The following is a 6,000-nucleotide window of genomic DNA, read 5'->3' as shown; positions in this document are numbered from 1 at the left end:
TAAAAGAGAACCAGAGTTTGTCTTTTGTGGTTTGCCATGGTCAGATTGTTCAATTCTCAAGACTCATAATATCACATCCCCTGGTATTGGAAAAGGAACACCAGAGTTGGTGTTGTAGCTAAAAAGGTCCTAGCGTCGCAATAGTCCTGAGACTATTATCGACCATAAGTATTGTTCTGGTTGTGACATTGTTGTGACATTGTGTTGGTCCTCAGTTTAAGACGTCCTTATCGCTCTGGCCAGGCTTTTCCGCTACACTCGCTACAGGTGAGCTCGCCGTGGCGTTATAAATAGCATCAATGATAGTTTGTGAAGTGGCCGCGGGATGGCGATAGCAAGCACCTTGTTCCCGGTCGGGGTGGAATTGATCAAATTGTGTGATGAGAAGAAAAAAGAAAACACGGAAATGTCAGAAAATGAAAGTTAAAAAGCCATTATTGCTGCATTTTGTGAAGAGATTACAACGCGGGAACAGAAGATTTGACTCGCTAAATGATGGTGTTAGGACCAGTTCACCTCATCAAGCAAGAATGCTTGCACAATACTGCGTTGTGCGGAAGAGAAGGCAGCGGAATATGATATTTCTGCTGTTGCTATTGTCTGCATACTGCTGTGGTGGGGGTGAAGCAGGGAACACCGGAAGTTATAATCAGAGGAGATTCTGGACGAAGCCACGCTCGTCTCACTTCTGGAATAACATCGTTCTTGTCCATTGGACACATGAAGATTGGTTGGTGAACTTTCGTATGGGTCCAGATTCATTCAAGGTAAGCCCCCTAGACTATCATGGTATGATTATGAAATGCCTCTTTGAAGCTCTTCTAGTCCTTCAGGCTACAACTATGTGGGCCTAACTACAGTGAGGCTTACAAAAACCGAAATATTTTATGATGATGATTACAGGCCCATAGCAAAGGGGTGGTGGCCGGGGAGGGGGAGTTGCCCCTGTCGTGTACCCCTGCCCCTGCCCTGGTAAAGAGGATATTTCTTTCACTTGTCAAAAATAAAGAAATGAGTTGTGAAAATGAGAGACAGGATCGACCGCAGAGCTGGGCCGCATAGATACCCTTAAATGAGCAGTCTCGGCACTGTCCCTAAATATTTTTCTCACGCCTTCGCGTCGATTGGCCTTCGGTCCTCATATACTATAACCTCTGGCAGGCAGGCCCACCCAACATAGGCTACCAAGGCTAAGGGGCCAGACCCTCCCTGAGGCAATGAACTCATGAATATTTCTTAAGTGATGGTATTCCTGAATTCTTGGAAGACTGCAATACATGTAGTGGGACCAAAAAAGCTTTTACCCATATTATTGAGCATGTTTAGTGCTTTTTTAATTTTTAACTAAATTTTTTTTTTTTTAGTTTATTTGCAGTGCCCTTGAAGAAAGATTGGAGAAGATGAATACTCATTTCCGTCAAGCCATAACAGTGAAGAAACAAGTAGCTGTCACTTTGTGGAGACTGGCCACAACAGTGGAATACCATACGATTGGACACCTTCTTGGGATCTCGCGATCATCCGTCTGTATAATCGTAAATGAAACATGTCGCGAAATAGTGAATTTGCTATTTCCAAGGTACGTGTTCATGCCGGATGCAGAGGAATTGCTTAAAATCATGGAAGTCTTCGAGGCCAAATGGGGTGTTCCACAGTGTGCTGGGGCTATCGATGGTTCACACATTCCGATTATTGCCCCCTCTAAGAACAAAAATAACTTTTTTAACAGAAAACAGTATTACAGCTCAGTACTTCAGGCACTCGTGGATTCCCAGTACCGTTTTTTGGACATCTGTGTTGGTTGGCCTGGCAGTATCCATGATGCACGTGTGTTTGCCTTGTCCGATTTATACACAAAAGGAAATGAAGGGACTTTGCTTGCTAACTGGATGCGAAACATTGAGGGTGTTGAAATTGCACCAGTCATCCTTGGGGATTCTGCATACCCCCTACTGCCTTGGCTAATGAAACCATTTATTGACAATGGCAATCTTCGTCGTGAGCAAACACGCTTCAATTATCGCTTAAGTCGAGCAAGAATGGTGGTAGAAAATGCATTTGGTAGACTAAAAGGAAGGTGGAGAATCTTATTGAAACGAAATGATGCCAATTTGAAAAATATCAATAATGTGGTAATTGCGTGTGTTACTCTGCATAACATATTGGAGTCTGTTGGAGAACAATTTCAGGCAAACTGGTTGAAGAAGTTAAAAGAAGAGGAATTTTATTCCGTCAGTATTAAAATCTAAAATCGATGCAAAACCATAACAATGTAAAATGACAGCGTGCTGTGCGATTCTATCTCCACAGGAGGAGAGTTCCAACAAGCGCCATCTGTAGCCGTACTCAGTAGACGTTACAAACCGGTATTTTCTGTCCACGCCATTCGCAATGCCGTTCTAAATTCTGAGCCGGCTCAAAAGGCAGTCCTGACCCGCCAATGATTGCCGGTTTAAGATAGAACGGCAATTGGCGTTCTAAACTAAGCCGGATCAATTTTTCAATGGTGTAAACACAAAAAAGGCGATCTAGAACCAGCATTTTCGTATGGTGTGAACGCCACTGTTGACTCATGCGATATAGTAACGATGACTCTGTGGCGGGACAGTTTTTATTGGGAAACAGATAGGCGCAGTGCATCTTGGGAAATCTACTACGGAGTACAGCGATAGTGTTTGGCTAGTGTTTGACATGATGATGTGTGGCGTGTGCATTTCTATGAATTCGGGTGGCGGGATTTACTAGTAGTTTCAGGATTTCTTCGTGTTATGTTCAATAAATTACATGGAATACTAGTAAGTGATTTGTTCTTCATTCGAGGATATAATTCTTGTCATTGTCTGCATGGAACAGGCCTACTAAGTACTAGAGCTTACTAGTAGCTGTCTCTCAATGCCTTTTACGCGGTGGAGTGACTGGTGACAGGATCAGACTTTGCGTTAGTCGCTACCGTAAGTAATTTTTACACTCGACATTGATTTTTGAGCAGTGTCAACCGCGAAATTTATTCGTCGCGAATTTCTGGGTGGTCCTATTGGCGAAAATTTAGCGTCGTGAAAATTTAGACCCAATTGATTTTGAGGCCAAGATGGCTGCCCCCATGACAGACGTTTCTGATCCGGATCCTGTACTTTCTGATCAATTTATTCCATATCTGAGTGAGTAAAGTTCTTTTTACGAATGGGATATCATCTTATATGTACATAAAATATGTTAGTGTGGAGATTTTTTGAAATCCTGCAGTAGAAATTAATACTTTGAACCCCAATTGATCGAGTCACTCGAAAATGACTTGGTGAATTGGCACTTCAGACTTCGGGCAGATCTTTATTTAATATTCGGCCTCGGTTTTAAAAATGAACACTTATAATACATTCTTCGTATGTAAGTTAAGACTCCTGCTTGGTATGGAACTATTTAAGAGTGTTTAATGGAGAAATCTTGCTTTTAGAAAACTATGTCATCTTGAGCCGATTCCAACGATGTTTTCAACGTTGTTGATACGTTATTCAGTGACGCGTTGATGTGGTCACGTGACCAAATCGCACTCCGTGATTGGTCCAATAAGTAAACAAAAGAACATGGCAATGTTTATGAGTCATTGCCAACTCTTTATTTTTCTTTATTAAAAATGAATATACAGCCATTTTTTTAAAACCACCTACATTAGGACATTCAACATAAATTACTTGTTTATCATCACCGCCCGCCCCGACATTTAGGTCCCGTGCCGATTATTTTGATATTCGATATATCAAATATCAAGGTACCGTCCGCTCCATGTTGTGCCCTCAACTTCCAACTCAGATTCAAACAACCTACCGCCCTAATTTTACCTGACCCGGTGGCCTGTTGATAATTGATATCCATTTCCCCGTTCTGGCCATCACACATGTGGTATTAGTTACGACTAAACAAATCCAGAGACGCAGCATGCAGCCAGCCGATGCTGAAAAAATGTCTCAATACCTCAGTACAGTGACACCAGTCTCGCTCAACGGCAATGAATTATTTTCATTCAAAGTGAATTGTCAGCACACAAAAGAATTATTGACTCAGTGAGACTACACTCGGGGAGATTTTGGAACCAATACTTTCTCAACCTCATACCTGCGTGGGCAAATGCGTATAGGCCTACCAGTTATTTTTATATTGCCGATGAGCCTGGAATCGAGATGAATAAACGCATGTGTTTTTATTTCTTGCTCAACGCATGAATGTTTGACCAAAGCTTACACACTATGTGGTGTATGAGGAGAATGTTTTCAATGGGCGAGACTTGGGGCCATGCTGCTTGCTGTCACTTTGCATGCTTGTGTCAGATATACATGGATTTGTACGGTACATGTAAAATGTCAGGGGAATAAATCATCAGCAGATCATGGTGCTCCTCGTGGTAAAAATCTCGTCGGGTGCCAAATGCGTGAAGGACTGGTATGGTGTAGATGTTATTGAGACTTGGTCTTTATCTGAACTATACAATGCCTTTGCCAACGGTGAGTTTGACAGTGTGTCAATTGATAGAGAATTCAACACTGCACGTGTTCAGGCATCAGTTGGCAGTTCTCAACAGAAACTGATGCGGATGAGTTGTGGACTTAACGTCAGTCATGGATACATTTGTAGAAATATTCAAGTTTGAAGTAGACCAGGATATAAAAAAGAAACAGCTGTTGATGTCCATACAAGTTTTGTAATTAAACTTTAATTTGTATTCTCCTGTCCTTATTTTATCTATCCATTTTGGAATTTGATCACTGTATACATTTTTAGGCCTCCCTGACACATCTGTACTGATTATAACTTGACATGGCTTATACATACATTTGTAATATGTCAGTCCAAAAATTATCAAATATCGAATATCAAAGCCCCTCCCAATGGAATACATTGCCAAGTTCATGACCGAAAAATATCAAATACCAAATATCAAAGGCCCTCCCCATCAGACATTGGCGCCAAACAAAATATCAAATATCAATATCAAAGGGCCTCCCCTCCAAATATCGTGAGGTGGAGTGATGATAAACAAGTAACTTATTTTGAATGGCCTTATTTGATCCTTTATGTCATAAATACATTCAAGACCAACATTCATCTCTAAAATAGGAATAGTTATTCTTCTTTCCCCTTTTTTCCAGTTAATGAAGATTATTCAACGGAAACGGATCCTAGAGTTCAGCGGAAAGGGGCGGAGACCCAATCTTCCATCCCTGGAATGCACCATTAGAACCATCCTCCAGTTTGTACTTCTCCAGAATGAAACGAAGAAAATGTTGGTGGCAACAGAGGCTCTTTTTGACAGAGTTTTTCCGGGCCAGAAAAGCAAGTTGTCTGCAATGCGAAGAAAGTATTGTAAACAGGCGTGGGAGTTGACATCATCATCAAGGGAACACGAGGCATTTCCAATGGAGGCATTTCTATGAACAGTTGTGTGCTTTCATTCCGCTCGTGAAGAACTAGATGCCATTGCCACCAGGCAGGAATTACTAAGTAGCATATTCCATCTCATCTCAACCAGTCGTGCCACCTGTCCGACTCAGATTTTAAGCGTACTTATGCTGTAGGTAGGCTTCCATGTGAAACTCAAAAAGCCCAAATATTTCTCGCCAACTCCTACTACGAAGGGAGTTATGGCCCCTTGTTGCCAATGGCAACGAAAGTGCCACGCCCACCTTAAAAAACACAAAAATCGTTATTACTCCGCAACTAAAAACGCTACAAAATCCCAAATTGGTGTCCTGGAGTATTTTTTCATGCAGATTCTAAATCTGCAAACAGAATTTTTCTGTCATTAATATTTTCGGATGAAGTGATGATGTGGCCATGCTCTCCTTGATCCGTTGACCCTTTTTAAGTGGGCTGATGAAAACATAGCAGGGATAAAAATGTTGTATGTTTCAAAGAAGGATATTGCAGCACATGGACTGTTGCTGAAGACAAGGATGACATCAGCTAAAACTGTGGCCGGCACTAGGAGCCATCACAGATTTGTCCCTG

This window comes from Lineus longissimus, chromosome 6 (assembly GCF_910592395.1).
Source record: "Lineus longissimus chromosome 6, tnLinLong1.2, whole genome shotgun sequence".
NCBI classification, from domain to species: domain Eukaryota; kingdom Metazoa; phylum Nemertea; class Pilidiophora; order Heteronemertea; family Lineidae; genus Lineus; species Lineus longissimus.
The sequence above is the reverse complement of the archived record's forward strand: the minus strand, read 5'-3'. Positions refer to the sequence as shown.